At 35.2% G+C, this 11,309-nt stretch overlaps 1 protein-coding gene across 2 annotated transcripts in view; it reads left to right on the top strand.

Annotated features, from left to right (window-relative positions):
- Window positions 1-11,309, top strand: part of CADM2 (cell adhesion molecule 2) — a 1,222,723-nt gene that overhangs the window by 670,480 nt on the left and 540,934 nt on the right. The window lies entirely within an intron of this gene.

The raw sequence follows: 11,309 nt of genomic DNA, 5'->3' as shown, positions 1-11,309 counted from the left end.
CCCTTTTATTATATAGGATAACACATTGTGGCTCTTTTTGTTTATTTATTAATTTGGATTTAATGTTCTAACTTTTCAAATTGAGGAGTTGTCAGTCCAACTTCCATTTGCACATTTTTTTCAAAGTTGTACTTTCTTCCAAAACCAAAAGTTTGAAATAATGCTATCTCTATTTCATATGAAAAATCTCCTCTATTGTGTTTTATAAGAGCCCTTTAGTGTTCCCCAAAAGCCACCCAGAGGAGATAGCAAGAAATGAAACATAATTGTGGACATCTTATTATAAGTTAATGATAGTAAAAATCATTGTAACAAATTCTCCTCAATGTCAAGTTCAGGAAAATGAACTTCCTGTATAGACAGTGAAGTCTATTTAACCCATCTGAGTGTTTCATCAATTGTTTCTCTATTTTTGCTGCCTTACAGTGGGTTTTTCCATTTACATTGTGGATTCACCATTTATAAACCACTTACAAATTAGAGTTCTAATTAGCTACATTTAAACTACAACAGTTTTTTAATGTTCTCTTATTAAAAACATTTTAAAAACATTTGTTATAATTTTAAAGTGAAGTTTGTTAAATAATCTGCTATAATTCTATATAATAAAAGCCTGATGCCCTTGCACAATGCTGCCACAAGATGGCTGCCGCAAGATGGCCGCATGCACAGCAGAGGCGGGCCCAGTGGCTGCTCCGTGCAATGAGGCCTGGGGGTCCCGCAGCTCTGCATGGCACAGAGGAGGCCAGTTTGGAGGAGTAAGCACATTACAGCAGGGGAGGGCAGTTGTAGGCTATCAGGCCAGCAGGGGAACAGTTAGGGGGCGATCAGGCCTGCAGGGGAGTGGTTAGGGGGTGATCAGGCTGGCAAGCAGAAGCCGTTAGGGACAATCAGACAGGCAGGCAGGCGAGTGGTTGGGAGCCAGCAGTTCTGGATTGTGAGAGGGATGTCCAACTGCCCATTTAGGCCCAATCCTACACCCCTGTCAGACATCCCCTGAGGGGTCCCAGATTGGAGAGGGTGCAGGCCAGGTTGAGGGACACCCCCCGCCCATGCATGAATTTCATGCAATGGGCCTCTAGTTCTTTTATAAAGAGCTCTGTGTAAAATTAGACAATAGATGGCATTTCTAAGAAAACAATACCTTTTTTATTTAGAAAACGCATATTTCACCCAGTATCCCAAATTAGCTCTTCTGTTCCACTGAAAATTCCTTCTCTAATATTACAGGATTTATATACACCTTCTGTATTCATCTCTTCTCATTTTTCCCAAGTAGCATTCACACAGTGACAGTAGGAAGTTAGCAATGTCAGATGTGCTGATGATTATGGAGTAGTTTGAAAACAAAGATAAAAGCACAAATAAAAGACTCTGAAAGGTAAATCAGAAGACAAACCACTCATCACCAACCCTCTGCCACAGAAATGAACAGATTGTTAGTAGTATCATTTTGTGATTGGGCATTGGATTTTTCTGTAAAATAGGTTTTCACATTGGTAGGATAGAGCTGTTTTGTAATGAGAGTTAAGTGAACTTAAAAAGAGTACAAAGGCCATACATTTTTAAAAATAATCTAAATAGATTAAGACTCTAGAGTTCTTTCATTCAACAGCTCTCCAGAAGGCAAATTTATATGCAGTTCAAGCACTTAAAACTAAAGTTTATTCATCAGCATCATTTTCTCTAGCTATTCTCCATGGAATAGACTCATGATACTTTGCAATGGCATGTAATTGTGCAACCTGGTATTACTTGTGTGTGCTATAAAGGAGGAAGTGATAATTGTATTCTTATTTTTGAATACTATAAATTTCAATTTCAATTAAATCAGATTGGGTATTCTGTTCTATGCCATCTTTATTTAAAACTAGAGGCCTGGTGCACAGATTCATGCAAGGCTGGGGTCCTGAGAGGGTTGGGGGGCCAGGATGCGATCAGCCCTCCTGGAGGGCGGTAGGACGCTCTTGCGGGCCCAGGATCACCTCACACCTGTCAGAAGACACATGGCGGTCACTTTTATATTGTTTCTTCCTTGTGGAGCATCTAGGGAAGGGAAGCAGTCAAGGTGCCCGAGGTTGACTTCCAGGAGGCCGGCAGTGCTGTAGGGATCATGCTGGTGGCACTGGTCCATAAGTGCTTGGCCCATTCTCTGGAGATTAGACCTGCAGGACTATTGAGGGAGTGAGTGGCTGCTGCCAGGCTGGTAGGCCCCAGGGGCAGGTCTCAGCTGAGCAGCACTCCTGCTGTGGGGGCTCACTGACCATCAGGGGGCTGCTCCTGCATTGAGCATCTACCCCATGGTGGTCAACGTGCATGATAGTGACCAGTTATTCTGGTCATTCTAGTCATTCCAGTCAATCTGGTCTTTCAGTTGCTTAGGTTTTTGCATATATAGATTAGCTGTGATTAGTTTCTAAGGTCTATTGCTATTGGTATCAGCTTTATTACTCCCATCTGTGAATATGAAGTGAAGGCATTCATACCTTTCCATTATATTTATTTGTATTTTGAATTTACCAAGTTGTCATTAAGAACCACAGCTTTGTAAGCATTAAAGCACAATGTGAGATAGCTGGTAAAAGTTTTAAGTTACTTTCAAGTTGTGTTTTATTTTATCCTCAAAATAAATGGGTAAATCAATTTTAAAAAATCTTTTAAAAAAAGATTTTTCAGGTAGCTTTAGATCCCATGCTAATATCTAAATCAACTAATAAATAGATCTGAGCAAAGAGGTTTGAATCATGAACCTTATCAATAGTGTTTAAAATCTAATCCTTTAAAAAACGTAAAACCTTCCTACAAACCATTATTCTTCCTACTTTTAAAGTTTAACATGTCATTTATGTTTTGATATTTCCTTTGTTCCATTTAGGAAAAAGAAAAAAGAACTTCTCTGATGCATCTTAGTTTGTGAGAAACTGTGGGTGGTAGTTTAAAGGTGGTTAGAAAATTATCCCCTAAAGACATTTTAGGTTAAACAACATTCAGAATAAGAATGGAACCAACCCAAAGGTATTGGAATGAAGGGGTGATGTGGGTGGTAAAGGTGGCTTGTGGCTACAAACTAATTAGCATTGAATAAATTACTAATCAAATTTCCTTTTTCAAATATAGATAAGATTTATTCCAGGGAGGGTCTTGGTATAATTGACCTAAATATTGACCTATTTTTGCTGTCTTTCCTGGTATCAAATAAGACTCTTTATAAATGGGAATTTATCAAGTGGCTTTTCTAATATTATTTCATTAATGAATTTATATTTCTGCTAAACTATAATATGTAGCAAATCCAATTACAAAAATGTTGCAGATGTCTAAAATTTTGTTTATCATAGTATTGCGTTAGTATAGTATTTTATTTGTGAGAATTAAGTCAATGACAAAATGTAAAGTTGTTTAGGATAAGATTTGGCCAATGGGAAGTACTCAGAATATCTCAACTATTATTATTACTTTTAAAGGTAGATTCATTACCATTTATAAAAGTGTAGATTTCTATGCACATGCATTTTAAGAGAGTTGTTTATTATATAGTATACCCAGCATGATTTTTGTTTTTGCTTTGTTTTTACTTGTTGACTTGCTTATTTGGGACATAAATCATCATTATGTGGAATGTTTCCATAGATTTTTAAATATAATTTATTTTCATAATACATTTTTGAAATGTGTTTATTTTTCTGGAATTATTTTAATTGCATGAGTTTACATTTTATCTAATCTGTTTAAGTACTAATTAATATCCATATTTGAATGCTTTTATAAAATATTTTCATTGCATTCTTTCATTCATTAGACCAACCAACAAATCACGAAGAGACTGCATATTGTACACAAATATTTAAAGCATCCCTTTAAGAAATGAAGCTAATATCTAAAGGATGAGACTTATATAAGTAAAATGATTAATCTCTTGTCATAACTGCCCAGCAGACGATTGTAAAAATTAGAACAAATCCTTTCTAAAGAAGTCAGGGATGTTTTCAGAGAAAGGAAAGGTCTTTGAGGGTGATTAGGAATTTATGAAACAGAGAATGAAAGAATAGGTGAGCATGTTTCCAGAAATGTTGTTATTTTTAGAATGACTTATTTTCTGTATTTGCAATACGATGACAAAATCCTTTGTTTAATAACCTTTTATTTAAGAAGATTTTAGAATTGAACCCTATAACAGTTGAGAGCTTGCCCAATAATCCCTGGAGCCAAATAAACTTGTTACTATGTAGAAAGCTGGGCTATCATCTCGTTATTTCCAAGTTCCTTGATAATGACCTGATCATTTCTAGACAGAAATAGGGCCAAATAAAGACAACTAGACATTAGCAAGTGGTAAGTGAGCTTCATGAGTATTTAGTCTTCAAAGAAAGGTGAAGCAAAAGTTTTCGGTATATAGTCTGGTTAAGATGAACTTTGAACGAAAGTATTTAATTTGTAGTTGTTATTAAAAGAGTTACTCGGTAATGTATTGGGATTAAAAATAAACAACACTAATCGAATAAGACAAACATGAGAAGTTGCAATAAGCCAGAAATCATAAGTAGGTAAATCAAACAAATGAACCCAAAAGTGTTCAAGTAGATGACAAATTATTAAGTTGATATGTTTAGTATACAAAGTATTTTGAAACTATTTACTGCAAAAGTAATACATGAGTACTGTCCTATTCAACTTGGGCTGCCATAACGAAATACCATAGACTGGGTGGCTTATGTCCTTACTTATTTTTTTACACTTTTGCAGGATGTAAGTCTGAAATCAGGGTGGTAGCATGGTCAGGTTTGGTGAGAATTCGCTTCCTGGTTTTCAGATGGCTTCCTTCTTATGTCCTTGTGTGGCAGGAAGATAGTGAATTCTTTCTGATACTTATTCTAAAAACGGTACTATTCATCATGACTGCTCCACCTGCGGGAGCTCATCTAAACCTAAGTACTTCCCAAAGACCTCATCTCCAATTACCGTCACCTTAGGGGCAGGGCTGCAACATATGAATTTGAGAGTGACACAATTCAATCTATAGCAACTTCTTAAAGTAGGGTTATCAGCATGGGAGAGCTAGTTATCTTGGGAGGTCTTTGGACAGATGCTGGGAAGCTAATAGAGTAAATGATGAGTAAGTGGAATCCTTGTTTCCTCTCCTTTGTCTTGGTGATCATTGGCAAGTCCTTTGTGTACCTTCTCTAAGCATTTATTTCTTTTCCAAAATAAAAGTAATGATACCTAACAAAAATGTGCTCAGGACTGAAAGAGATAAAGTGCTTAACTGTATAAACAGTGTCTGATATATAGGAAGTGCTCAATAAATACAGTTTATTTTCTATTTTTTTTTACTGTCTTTTAAGAAGTAATTAAAATGGATTCCTAAACTTTGAGAACTTTAAGCAGAATATTTTTTCAAAGTTCTTGCATACTTCAGGTACTCCTTGGAAGTCTGTGAACCTGCGTATCCCCAGCACAGCCAAAACCACAATTATAAGAGCTGTAAAGACTCTGAGATTTGTGCAGCTTTATATGTTTTGAGTTTCCTTGAATTGATGAAGTCTTAATACACTTAATCCACTTTCTATAAATAGTTGGAAGGCAAAATTATATATTTTACGAGGTTTTCATCAGGTTAAAATATAAACACGAAATGTCAGCTAGCAAAAACTAATTTAACCAGATTCACACAATTTTTTTTTGGAATTGAAATTTTAAGAATTTCTCTTCTGGAAATGGCTTTCCCACTAAAGCAATAATAAGAGACCATGGGAAGGAGAAAGTTAAAATTATATTTTTGCATATGTTAAATGATGAAAATATCTCCATGCAAATACAATAGAATCAATACATTAAAAGCTTTCAAAACACAATAGGAACTGGGGAAAGGATTTTATTTTAGAAACTTTCTAGATAATTGAACCTACAGTTTTAAATACTTCATTAGGATTAAACAGAATGATGCTATTTTAAAATAAATAATTGTCAAGTGTGGGACTAAATGGGACAAAAATGAACTTTTAAATAATCCTTAGTGTAACAATTGAACATTTTGAAAGAGGTAATACTATAAATGGTATAATTTCTAATTATTTCTGTATATTAAGAATACCTAAAATCAATGTGTTTAAATAAGAAATATTAGAATTAAATGTTTTATTTTTCAGAAAGAAGTATTCAGAGATGGATAGAATGCTATCAAAATTGAAATATTATGAAGTGCTGTAATTTAAGATATAATTAAATTGAAGATTCAAGATATAAAAAATTCTAATATAATGGCTACCATTCACATTTTCAAATCTATTATTTATTTAGATTACTTAGCCTGATCATGTGGATACCTATAGAATCATACAAATACCTTCTAGCATCTGTTGCTAATAGAATATGGCATGTTATTGAAATCTGACAGCAATAATTTTAATTTCTTATCATAATTGAGGAGCTATTTTTATTTAGGATACATTTAGTTTAAAGATCATCCAGTATTTGTATAAATATAAACACAATGAGTTGTATGCACATTAGTCATGATATTTGATGGTCTAGTTCTAAGGGCCTTACATATTTAAACAAAAATAAGAAAAAATTAGGTGTCAGAAAAGAAAGCTGCGGAATACTGATAATATTCCACTGGGAACATTCTGTATATTTCAGTTTGTAGGAAATTAATCCTTTCACCTTAATCATGTCTACAAAGGTTCATTGTTATACTAAGATATAAAGTTCAAAATTAAAAACAAATTATGCAAATAATATTATGCCATCTATAATAATGCAAAAATAATCCTAACACCTAATTTATAAATGTGTTTCTAAATATATATGTGTTTATAAATATGTGTTGTGGTATTTGTTATCAAAGGGGATAAAAGGATGTCCATAGTTTATGTGTTTTAAATGTATGCCATGATAGTGTGTTTATAAATATGATATGGTATTTGTCATTAAAAGGGGATACGTGGATTTCCCTACTTTCTGAAGATGTGACATTTAAGGTGTCAGCACCAATCAACTAGTGATATCTGATTATATTTGTGTGAAAAAGTAACACCTCTTTTTTTATTCAGATGTTCATATAGCCAAAATTCTGTTTTGTTTTGTTTATTATTTTAAGGCAAGTGAAGAAACAGGATGGTGTCCTTGGTGAGGAATGCACAATATTTTAAATTTTTTATGGGTTCTGAGAGAGACTGGCTCTGCTTGTAACGTCTGAAAGTTACCTTTCAGCTCTCAGAAACCTGTGATTTTGTACCATTATCTCAGAAGTTCAAAGCTGTGCTTTTACGATAACTCCTTATAGGAACTCTAAATATTTTATCAATTAAATTTAAGCTTTTTTGGAGAATAAACTTGAAGAACAATTAGTCCAATCAAATCTAGTGATTTTAGAAATTTATCAAGATTTATTGTGTATCTGATTTTAGAATGCAATTGATTTTTAAAGATAATACCAAAACCAGAATAATGCATTGTATTAGATTTGGAGTTTTGAGATATGAGTTTGAATCCTGATTCTTTTCATTACCATGTTGAGTAAGTTGCTTAATGAAGCTGAGTCTTATGATTTTATAATATGAGAAGAAAAATACATTCCTTGTTTACCCCCACAGGGCTACTGTAAAGGTCAAATGAGATAATATGTGTGCGGAAGCTCTTAGTAAAACTTGAGCTATATAAACACAAATGATACTATTCATTTAATGGATATGATACTGCTTAAAGAATCACATCTAAAAACTAAGCCTAGCCATGCTTCTTCTAGGGATTTTGTTCTACAACCTGTGATTTTGTTTATTGGGGAGCCACCACTAATTAAAGTGTGGTTGATGTTCCTGCTGTTCACATTTGTCCAGTATTTTACCCAAATCTACTGGTAGTAATTAATGAATATTTAAAATGTACGGCAGCAGCCTGCTCAGGCATGGCCTATCTCACCCTCCCCTTGCTCATGCTGGGCTTTCACAATGGAGCCTGCTGAGACAAAACTGTTTCACAGACTTCTTAGGGTGGATCACTCTCCATTTATCCAGGATAAACCAAGTTTTAAGCAATTCATAGCAAAAAAAAAAAAAGAAGAAGAAGAAGAAAGCACACAGAATTTCTATGGAAAATAAAATCTATTTCTCTTAAAGAAAATGTGAATGAAAAAGTAAAATAAGAACAAACACAATTTTCATAATGAAACTGTTATTTCCCATTTAGATTTTGTTATAAAAGATATGGAAATTATGTAATGTTACAGAGATCTCAATATTTACATTAGCTGAAAATAAAATTTATTTTTGAAGGTACAAATATCAATTAAAACAATACAAACATGATTATTTTAAGCCCACATCTATTAATTAAGCCAAACAAAAGATACAGATATACCATATCCCCAGAATTGTCCACACAACATCAATAAATAACATCTTACATTCTAAATCTAAGATCATTTTGATAATTCAATATTTGGTATCATCTCTGAATAACTTTACTTTATTACAAAAGAAAAAAGTTTTTCAAGCATTATGCCCACTAAGTAACCCAAAATAGTCTTCACATTCTGGTGTGTAGGCCTAATGGCTTTCCACTATGTCAGGAGTTAACTACTTTTAGCCCATAGACAACCATGACTATGACCCTACGAAAGGTAGGGGGCTTGACAAATGGAGATTCCAGTACACGAGGGTGAGGGGCAATGAAGAATGGAAAACACATGGGATTCATTGTGATAGAGTGATTCTGGTACCATACAAATGAAAATTCTAATCTTAAGTACAGAAATCTTGCTGAGATTTAGTTTTCTATTCTGAAAAAAGGCATAGTAATACCTACCTTATTGGGAATCGTGAGGATTAAAAATGCTTGTACATAATGTGGCTAAGGTCGAGCCTGGCCGAAAATGTGTTGTCAGAGGAAACTACTACATGTTTATCTCTGGGGAAAAAATAGGAAATTAGACATAAACCAAGGCCAGGATGACAAGAATACAGCTACTCCTGGCAGACATTATTAATCCATCATGAAAAAAGTGAGCACACAGAAAGAACTTATTAGCTCCAGTAAAACTAGGGTGTATTCCTAAATAATGTATTATTCGATGGATTAAAGAATCCATCTGAGTGTCACCTCACCCAAATACTAAGTGAAATGTCTTAAGTTGTGAATTCAGATTTTATATTCTTAAGAGGAATGGCCCTGATGTACCCTGCCACTGACCACATACTAAAGTGGCCAGATTAGAATTCTTGGTGACACTACTAGCCACCTCCTATGATCCTTGAGTGCGCACCTCTCTTTGTACCCTGTGCCCTCACTTTAACCTGGTACCAAGTGGCTGCCTTTACTTCTTGGGCTTATTTTCTCCCCATGAAGCGTCCCCTCTGGGAGATACCTGCAATGATAACAAGAAATAGCATGCGCATACAACTTGGTGAATGGATCTCAATTCAATGACAAAATCTTAAGAATAGGTAATTTGTAAATTTCATAGCTGACTTATTTCAGAAATAAAATATGTCACAGTAAATAATGCATCCTTCACGTAATTTAATGCAATTGCCATAAAATATTATCAAAAATGCAAATTCAATAACAGGAAGATGCTGACAATGGTTAAAAGTCTGACCACTGTTGATGGTGTATAGAAAAAAAACTATTTTAAAACGGATGTTTTGATTTCAATAGAGCAGGAAGGTGACCTACCTGTGGTTAGTTACGCAGAGATGATTAAAGAGCATGCCTGCTAGTTGATTGGAGGGAGAGCGCTCACTCCACACTGACAGTCAGGTTTATGATAGCAGTGTTGCAGGTGGGAAGACGGCAGCCAAGCAGCAATGAGAGCCAGTAGATCTGCATGAACATTTTTTTGTTGAATGTAATAATGTATTCTTCATGCTAAATCACTTTCTGAAAACTTATTCCATCTGATTTGAGATGTGATTTGAGAACTGCCAATATGTTAGGCAATCTGCTGCAAAATTGTCTATTTTCACCTAAGTACCTCTGCATCATCTTAGATTTGCTTGGTACCAAATTTTTTTATGCAGTCCTACTCAGCAAATCAGAGAGCTAAACATGTGCTTCCAGTAGCAGCAGTATGCTAGGGGGATTACTTTTAACTACATTTGGAGGCCAGTAAGCAAAGGTAAGTGTCAGCATCGGGGCAAACACTAGGGTACCTGTAAATAGCGCACCTGCTCAGAGGACCAATTAGATTCTACTGTAAAAGCAGGGCACCCAGGGCGGTAACTCCCCACCTCATAGGATTCCCAAAGCCTTTGAATGCCTGGCCATTCCACATACTGATGGTGAATGCATTAAATATTTTACTGGTAAAGTTCATTCTTTTAAGTTTCATGTTTCCAAAATGCTATCCCTAATAAAATATAAATACCACAGAAGGGTGAAAGGGCTATAAATTATATTAGAAAGATCACCAGAGGGAGTCCCCAGGGACGATTTTGATTAGGGAAGTAGTGAGAGACTACTCTAAAGGGTAGAATGGTGTCGGCAAACACTAGGGTACAGGTAAATAGCGCACCTGCTCAGAGGACCAATTAGATTCTACTGTAAAAGCAGGGCACCCAGGGCGGTAACTCCCCCCCTCATAGGATTCCCAAAGCCTTTGAATGCCTGGCCATTCCACATACTGATGGTGAATGCATTAAATATTTTACTGGTAAAGTTCATTCTTTTAAGTTTCATGTTTCCAAAATGCTATCCCTAATAAAATATAAATACCACAGAAGGGTGAAAGGGCTATAAATTATATTAGAAAGATCACCAGAGGGAGTCCCAGGGACGATTTTGATTAGGGAAGTAGTGAGAGACTACTCTAAAGGGTAGAAATGTGTCTGTGTGCTAGTGCATGTGTAGGGGGTCTGTAAAGAACATTGCATTTTACTACTTCGCTGTTTTGTTTGACTCATTGCCCAGAAGTGGGAGTTGCAACCTCATTTTAGAAATCCTGTGTGTTCCTAGTTCTCCTGCCATAATATTTGATCTCCTGACACTGAAAGCCAAATTATTTAGATGCAATGGCTTTTAGTTGAATCATTTTATTCAGAAAGTAGTTGTGGTCCAGTAGAAGGCACAGCAAAGTAATAATCAGCTACAAGACCGTTTAACTCTAACCAGCTGTAATCATGCTTCTGACATCTGCCTGCGGAAGCTCACACTGCTCCTCCTTATGCACCAGCCATGTGCTTCCCCATCCCTTACGGGGGTACCGTTTGGCCTTGCACTTGTACTGAAGTATAAATATGACAGTAACCCCTAAATATACACATTGAAAATATAAAGACAACACAAAAAAGTAACATGTGACTTTCTCTTTG

Source organism: Myotis davidii, unplaced genomic scaffold (assembly GCF_000327345.1).
Source record: "Myotis davidii unplaced genomic scaffold, ASM32734v1 scaffold42, whole genome shotgun sequence".
Classification (NCBI taxonomy): Eukaryota; Metazoa; Chordata; class Mammalia; order Chiroptera; family Vespertilionidae; genus Myotis; species Myotis davidii.
This window is presented reverse-complemented; position numbering and strand designations above follow the sequence as displayed.